At 42.0% G+C, this 9,301-nt stretch overlaps 1 non-coding gene across 1 annotated transcript; it reads right to left on the reverse strand.

Moving 5' to 3' along the window:
• Positions 1–2,634: 2,634 nt before the first annotated feature.
• On the reverse strand, positions 2,635–2,706 carry trnad-guc (transfer RNA aspartic acid (anticodon GUC)). Its single transcript has one exon. It is a non-coding gene; the product is annotated as a tRNA-Asp (tRNA).
• Positions 2,707–9,301: the final 6,595 nt, after the last annotated feature.

A 9,301-nucleotide genomic window follows, 5' to 3' on the forward strand; every position in this document is an offset into this window, starting at 1 on the left:
GCAGACTGCCCAGTCCATTCAACTCTGAAGAACTGTCATTCGTAATGGGCCTTGTAAGTTGTTGTTGTAGAATAGTGCCATCAATCTAACAGATGCAGATTGTGTGGACCACCCTGCGCCCATTGAGGCAGCTACACTGGTCAACATCAGGAAACCTGACTGGGGCAGGCATGAGGGGCTCAAACCAAATAGATTTGAACAGAAACACTCTAGAAAAAGACGGGAAAGTGCAACAGAGAGTTAAAATTAAAAGATATAGTTGTCTGGGGGGGGGCCAGAGGGATTTGAGGGAATGGAGGTAGGCAACTGCGAGTACAGGCAACAGTCACAGTGGTAAAAACAAGGGTCACAAGCAAGGGTAGCCTCTGAGTAACCTACTTCCAAACTCCCCAAAGCCTGTCAACTACCTACAAGGCACAGGAGTGTGCTGGGGTATTCCCCTCTTGCCTGGATAGGACCAGCTCCAATAAGTCTCAAAAAGCTTGACACCATCCAGGCCAAAGCAGCCCACTTGATTGGTACCACATCCACCAACACCCATTCCCTCCACTACCAATGCCCAGTAGCAGCAGTGTGTACCATCTACACACAGCACTGCAGAAATTCACCAAAGATCTTTAAACAGCACCTTCCAACTGCATGACTGATCCATCTAAAAGGACAAGGGCAGCAGATATTTGGGAACAACATCACCTACCATTTCTCTTCCAAGCCACTCGCCATTGTAAATTGAAATATGTCACCATTTCCTCAGTGTCATTGGGTCAAAATCTTCAAATTCCCTTCGTCGAAGCTTTGTGAGTCTACCTATAATATATGGCCTGCAGCAGCTCAAAAAAGCAGCTTACCACCATCATCTCGAGGGTAACTCGAGATGGCAATAAATATTGGCCCAGGTAGTGACACGCACATCTCACAAGTGAATAAAAAAAATGAAACATTCAGTGCAGCATAAAGATTAACAGCTTCCAGCCACTGACATTCCAACTAGGTTCCATAATGCAATGACTTCTGAGCTGAAAGACATCACTCATTGAAAGGCATAACTGATGATAGGGGGTGGTTGGTCAGTCGGAAGCTTTGCAGGAAATTTCACTGTGCCATGCATTTGGAACTTATGGGCATGGTGACAAAGGTGTTATACATGCTCTTGAGTCTACCATTTCAGGGCTATATACCTGTATATAATCAAGGCCACCAAGATTAAGAATGAATTGCATCTTTCATGCACAGAATACACTATAATGCTGAAGACGGTAAAATCATTACACATAACAGAAGGTGGGTATTACAAGGCAGGTATCATAATATTGAGGTCTAGGGCTGAATTTTGCTTACGATGGGAGCAGCCCAAAGGTTAGGTTGACAATGGAAAGTTCTCAGAAGGAAATCTAATGTGTCTTTCTTGCTATTTATTCACAGATCATTACTCCAATGCAGAACATTTGGCCAGCTACACCCAGCAGATGGACTGACATTGCTGTGCCTAATGAGAAGAAGGGACAGAAGGTAAAGGAATGCCCACTCCAACAGCAGAGACTATGGTCAGTGGGGTCCATCTGTGCAGTGCCTAAAGAGAGGAACCAGTGTTTTCAGTGATAATGGGAACTGTAGATGCTGGAGAATCCAAGATAATGAAGTGTGGAGCTGGATGAACACAGCAGGCCAAGCAGCATCTCAGGAGGACAAAAGCTGATGTTTCGGGCCTAGACCCTTCATCAGACTCTGACGTCATCAAGGACTGACGTCCTTGATGACCTCACTCCAGACTGCCTTTGTCAGTCCAAGTGGCCTCGTATTGCCAACCCAAGGAAACAGTAAATCTCTCCATGAGATCTCCAATCTCTTGCAAGGGATTGATTAGAAATACCTTTCTGAATCATGGAACCACTTTCCAACTGGTGTCAGACATCTCTAGGGGTGACTGACCTGAGAATAGCTGATGCTCCAGGTTTGCACAGATTGTCTTTTAAGTAAGGTGCCCGGAAGTTGGTACCCAGGAATATTGGTGGCAACCATCAGAAGTTACTGACTGTAAGATTCAGCATTCACCTCAGAGGTATATGTGCAAAGAGCAAAGGACATAAACATGTGAGACAACTGATCCACAGCCCCCACCCTGGCTGCCGTACCACCTGCTGTGGCCCAATGCTACACTTAGTCTCAAATGCCTCCCATTGTAAAGCATTTTTCTAAAAAGTGGTCTTTAATTTTAGAATCCCTACACTGTGGAAATAGGCCCTTTGGCCCAACAAGTCCACACCAAACCTCAGAGCATCCCACCTAGACTCATCCCCCTATACCCCACCTAATCTACACATCCCTGTGGGCAATTTAGCATGGCCAATGCACCTAGCCTGCATATCTTTGGACTGTGGGAGGAAACCGGAGCACCTGGAGGAAACCCACACAGACACAGGGAGAATGTGCAAACTCCACACAGGCAGGTGCCTGAGGCTAGAATCAAACCCAGGTCCCTAGCACTATGAGGCAGCAGTGCTAACCACTGAGGCACCCCTAAATGTACAAACTCCACACAGACAGTGTTCTGAGGTTGGAAGTGAACCCAGATCCCTAGCACTGTGAGGTAGCACTGCTAACCACTGGGCCACAGTGCTGACCCATAAATTCTGATTCCCTGACCAGGGATTAAACCTGGGCTGCAGCAGTGACAGTGCTGAATCCTAACCACTGGACCACCGGGGATAGCAAATTTTGATCTTGTAGAGTACATAGCATAAAGTTGAAGAGTCGTATATCTGCTTTACCTGTTCGTGAGGGAAGCTCATGGAATAAACTGAATTATTCCATTCTAGCTCACCAACTCCCCATGAAACATAATGCTAAATCTTGTCGGACTGGGAAGAAATGCCGCACCAAATGAACATTACAACAGACATCTCATCAAATGTTATCCATTGTAGATCTAAGCCGCATTCTTTGGTGCTGTTGTTTTTCTATGTCAGCCTACTTTGCTGATGGTCAGCCTGAGTCCTGGATTCTACCTGCATGTCTTGGAATAACATTGTCTCATGATCTTGGATCCATCTACATGCACAAGCGTCTTGTATGACTGACAGTCTGTCTCTCTTGTATTCTCTTTGCCGAGCTTTGTTGTTCTTCATGATGTTATCAGGACAATTGTGGCCATATTGCTTGAATGCTACACTCCTTTTCTTTCAAAACTGCTTCCAAGTCTTTTTCCAAAGGGAATGTCTCCATAGCAGAGTGATGCTTCATTTTGTTCTAATATGTATTAGAGATAAATAGCAAATTTGCTGAAGTTAGCCAGCTCACCTCTATTGTCAGACTGATTTTGTGTATTGGTGGATGAACATTGCTAATCATTCTGGATATTTGCTGCATGTTCTCACCTTTGCCATAATGCCAACCTAGTTACAGTGCTAACTCTCTTGTCTCTGAATCAAGTGGCAAGTTGCAAATTCAGATCCCACTCAGAGGCTTATGTACAAAATCCATTCTGATATTTGAATGCAGTGTTAAAGCCATTGCTGTATTATAATGACTCTTTGTTTTTTGGATTACATCTTAATGGAGGTTCTCCCTGCAAGGATGGATTGTTACAAAACATCCCATGGAATTATGTAAAGTAAGATAACCAGGTTCTCCCACGTTGCCTTTACAATGCTTACCTCTCAAGTTAATTGTTTTGCGATACCTTGAGAATGCAAATACTGTTGTGTATGTAAGTTCTTTTCCTTTTGAATGACATAAAATTTGGAAACATGGAAGAGCTATGGAGTTTGTACTGGAAGTAGTTTGCATGGAATGCAATTGGCTTCAAAATTCTGCACAACACGATGGTCTGTATAAGGAAGCATCACCATGGATAATTGTTGATGAGGTTGTGTGTACTTCTGAAATTGTAGGGATAATTCAAAATCATAATGTTCCTGAAAAAAGTCAAAGTGCCTTTGTCAGATCATAAATCATCGATACATTTTTGAGTAAATGGTGATTAAACATGAAACTTCTCCTTTGAGTAATATTTGAGCAGCAAATAATGTTAGGTACCAGCTCAGACAAATAGAAAGGACAGGGAAAGTTATTTTTTTCATGTTTCAGGTCAATGTCAATCAATAATTAGTCGGAAGCTCTGAATGTAATATGGCCAATTCCAGTTACAAGTAGAGAATTGCTTATGTCAATAAATATTACATCCAGCCCTCAGGAAATACATTTTAATTTAAAATGTAGTTGTAAATGAAGTGTCCTCAGAGTAAGTTTTTCACAGGCCTTTACCATTTGGTTAGGGCTCATGCCACATTAAAGTGTTACAATTTAAGATCCTGAGCAAATGATGACTAGAATTAAGTCATCATTTTTGAGGGGACTCTCCCCACAGCTCTCTAAATAACTGTACCATCCAGTGAAGTACTAAGTCATAATGATCTAGAATCTTCAGGTTTTAATCTTTTGTTTAAACTAAGTTGCTAATCTTAGCTGTAGAGCCACTCTGAATGGATTCACACTGAGCTAAAGACCAACAAAAATTTCCATTCCTTTTGTCGAATGAGACCCATGAGAAAGTCTATTTGTATGATCATTGCAGCCTCTGTGTGCACTATTCATGCCAACCTATGCCACTGCAATTGCTGACATGAGTCCTCATATTCCCTATGTCACCCTATGCCCATCTATCCAACCATCCCTTGACATCCCATACCGCTTGTGTTACACAATATCTATCTCCCATGTTCCTTTATAGTCCTGCTGCCAAAACAGTGCCAACTCAATCTCCCTTTATCCTCCATTCTACATTTCACCCCCCCTTCCGTGGGCGGGGTGCGGCGTTCCAAGCCCGTGCAGCGTGCGTGCGTGCCCGCTTCACCCGGCCGGTCCTGTGTCTCGGCACCGCGTGTTTCACACCATTGGCATTAATAAGGAATCATGATGTCAGAAAATCAAGTTTCTGGTCAATTGGTTATGTTACTACTGAAAAAAGCATACCCTTGCTGATTCAAAACAAACATTCAATACAGGGAAAACAAAATATGCTGAGATCACAGCAGGTCAGGCACCAGGCATGGAGTGAAAGCAAGCTATTGTTTTGAGTCTAAACGACTCTTCATCAGAGCTAAAGTGAGGATGGGGCAGCATTTATGAATAGTTGATCAGGGGTTAGTTGGAGCACTGGGGGAGAAAGGGCATTACAAGTTCAGGTTAGGATTCAGATCACTCACAACAATGTGATAGGGCCACCTTGTTCTCATTTTTCATCCCACCTGCATCCGCATTCAAAGGATCATTCTCTGCCCTTTCAGACAACTCCAGCTCATCACTTAATTTGAATTCTCACCATTCTTTCTCCCCTAGCACTACAACCTTCACTCCCCAATGAATAAATTTTGCCCCTCCACACTTCATTTCAGCTCTGATAAAGAGTCATCTCGACTCAAAACGTTAGCTTGCCTTCTCTCCATGGATGCTGCCTGACTCGTTGTGAATGACAGCATTTTCTTTTCATCTCAGATTCCAGCAGCTGCACTAGTTGCTTCTACATTCAAAACAGTGAAATTGCTTCAACAAATCTCTTCACTTTAGTGATTAATATTTTATACCAACAAACATTTCACTCAAGCATTTAATTCCTTATATCAATAACTTTTTCCACCATGAAGCAGGTAGGACTGTGCATCAAAAGGCACTCTGTTGTGAAATGATAGTTTGGGGTATCAGTTTTTCAGCACAAACCCTATAATGGTTTCATATTACCGGACACTTTTATATACCTAACATTATTTCTTTTTTATCTTCACATTTTCTTTTGGACAGTTGCTTGATAACTTTGCAAGTTCCAAAGAGTTAATGCACAAAAGTGATGTTTGTTTTCAATCCCAAAGGGTGCATTACCCCCACCAAACATATCCCGTGCGCAGACCCAAAGGGTACATTATTCCTGCAAAAGCAGAGAAATGTAAGACATTCTTCCAGCACTCGTGATCACAACTCCTTAACCCATATGATCCATATGCTCCATCCATTCCCATCCACGTAACTTAATGTCCTCTGCCCATCTTCCATAGCCTCTCATACTCCTATGCTGACCGGTGACCTGTTTCCATCCACTAACCTTTGCCCATTCTCCTAGCATGCCAATTCATTGAGTATCCTGGATACGTACAGCTCCTACAACACTGAAGAAACACAATAATATCCAGGACAAAGCAGTCCATTTGATTGGCACCACATCCATAAACATTCACCCCCTTCCACACCCATTCTCCATAGCAGCAGTGTATACTATCTACAAGATGCATTGTACAAATTCACCAAGACTCCTTAGACAGCAACTTCCAAGTCTACAGCCTTTACCACGAAGAATGCAATAGCAGCCAATTCTTGGGAGTGCCAGCATTCATAAGTTCTCCACAAGCCACTCACCGTCCTGATTTGGAATTACATCATCATTCCTTCACTGTCGCAGATTCAAAGTCCTGGGACTCCCTCCTAGCAATACAGTAACTGTGGATGTTCCAGTACCCCAAGGAATGCAATGGTTCATGAAGTTAGCTCGCCATCGCCCTCTCAACCACAATTTGAGATTTGCAACAAATTTTCACTTTGCCAGTGATGTTCATCTCCTATTAATTAATTTTAAAATCCAGAAGTATCCATGCACAGAGGAGAAAGGTTCTTATGATAGCTTCAAAAACAGAAATTCATGGAAAAGCTCAGCAGGTCTGGCACCATCTGTGGAGAGAAATCAGAGTTAACATTTCAGGTCCAGTAACCTTTGTCAGAAGCCTGCTCTGGCATTCAATATGATCTTGGCTGATTATCTAACTCAATACCCTGTTCCTGTTTTCTGCCCTTTGGTCCCTTTAGCCCGAAGAACTATTCCTAACTCCTTCTTGAAAACATTCAATGTTTTGGCCTCAACCACTTACTGTGGCAGAGAATTCCACAGGTTCATCTGTCTCTGGGTGAAGAAATGCCACCTTAGCTTAGACCTAAATGTCCTACTCTGTATCCTTAGACCGTGACCCCTGGTTTTGAATTCCTCAGTCACTGGAAACATCCTTCCTGTATTTACCCTGTCTGTTCCTGTTTGAACAGTATATATTTCTACAAGATCCTCCCCTCAACCTTCTAAAACTCCAGTGAATATAGTCCTAAACAAACTAGTCTCTCTTCATATATCAGCATCCACAGTTCTTTTGGTTTTTATTACTGATGTTGGGCTAATTGGTCTACAATTTCTTGTTTTCTAACTACCTCCTTTTTGAAATAGTGGAGTTACATTAGCTACCTGGTAATACACAGGATCTGTTTCAGAGTGTGTGGAATCTTGAAAGAAAGATGCTACCAATGCATCCATTATTTCGAGGGCCACCCTTTAAGTAATCTAGGATGTAGATTATTGGGCTTTGAGGATTTATCTGTCTTTGATCCCATCAATTTCCCCAAAACAATTTCCCTACTAACATTGATTTCCTATAATTCCTCCCTCTCATTCCATCCTGTGTTTCCCAATATTTTTATTTTGTAATTTGTGCCATTCTTTGTGAAGACAAAATGAAAGTATTTCTTTAATTGGTCCACCCTCTCTTTAGTCTCCTGATAAGCAGCCATACTTCTGATTGTAATATGATTGTCTTCACCAATCTGCTTTTCTTCATATACCTGGTATCGGATACCATACCTCTTACCTGGTCTAATCTCCACACTCAAGATTCCACACACCAGGGATCCCAAAATCCCATTTTACTGGAGGCTGTTGGTCATTAAAATTTCTAGCTGCCTTCGAAAACTGTACATGCATGAAACATTGCCTGCCCCAAACCCAGCCCCTGTAATAATGAGAGATGCCAGGTCAGGAGCACGACGTATAATTCCTGATGTCTTCTGCTTTTGTGATATGGCGAGAACATCTATGAACTGTTGAGGGTTATGGCCTGCGTGAGGGTATAAACAGATTTGGTTATCATGTTGATGCCATCCCCCCCAGCTGTCAAAGCATTAGCCAACTTTCTAGGTTTACATCTAAAGACTGAACATTTATTCGTATGAGGTCTGTACCTGGCCAGTTCAGCATATTATTCAAGCAGTGGAGGCAATGGCCTAGTGGGATTATCACTCGACTGTTAATCCAGAGACCCAGATAACATTCTGGGGACCCAGATTTGAATCCCGCCATGGCAGATGGTGGCATTTGAATTCAATAAATATGAAATTAAGAACCTAATGATGACCATGCATCCATTGTCGATTGTCAAGAAAAACCTATCTGGCTCATTAATGCCCTTTAGGGAAGGAAACTGCCATCCTTACTTGGTCTGGCCTACATGTGACTCCAGGCCCACAGTAATGTGGTTGACTCTTAAATGCCATCTCGGCAATTGGGGATGGGCAATAAATGCTGCCTTGCCAGCAACACCCTCATTTCATGAGTGAATAAAGAAGAAAAAAGAAACAGAAAATTTATGTTGGGTTGGGTAAAACCACCAAAAGCATTGAATAATAATGTTGCAAACTTCAAGATGTGAAGTTACTGCACAGCATGCAATTCTCCTAGACCTGAAGGTACACTAGGCTTAAAAGTATCTTGGTGATTAATGTTTTCATAGAACTTTAAATATATTTTGTTATTAATTTTCTCTCAAACACTTAGACCTTGATAAGGCTTTGAAATCAAGGCTGGTTTTTAACGATATATACTCCTTAGTTTTATTTGTAGTATTGCAGCTTTGCCATTTTGGATTCATAAGAACGGTGAAATGGATATACACAAAAGAGATTCCATTCACTTGTTGTGTGATGCTTTTGATAAGCAAAAAATAACTAAGAATGAAATAAGAGAAAGCATAGACCATTTCCTCAAACCCCTTGAGCCTGTTCCTCCATTCAGTAAGATCATGGCTGATCTTATTTTGGCCTTAACTTCACTATCCCACCAGGTCCTATAATCCTTTGCTTTGTCACCAATTAAAAATCTAATTCAGCCTTTAATATATCAAATGATCTAACAGCGACGACTGTTCACGGTGGAATTCTAATGGTGTGGGAGAAGGAATTCCTCCTCATTTTGGTGTTTGATGGGACAGCCCTTATTTTTGAAGCTGTGGGAATAGTGCCTCAATCTATTTTGATGCTATGCCAGGATAGTTTTAAGGTTTCCTCTCAGCCTAACAGGAGTTACAGTGCTAATGAGTGTACTCCTGAAGGCAATTTACCAGAGCAGTACAGTAGATAAGCACTGAGGAAAACCTGAAGTACTATTATTACTGTAACTCTTAGGTTGTTTAATGTTCATTCCGCAACGTATACAAGTAGGATT

This window comes from Stegostoma tigrinum, chromosome 9 (assembly GCF_030684315.1).
Source record: "Stegostoma tigrinum isolate sSteTig4 chromosome 9, sSteTig4.hap1, whole genome shotgun sequence".
NCBI lineage: Eukaryota > Metazoa > Chordata > Chondrichthyes > Orectolobiformes > Stegostomatidae > Stegostoma > Stegostoma tigrinum.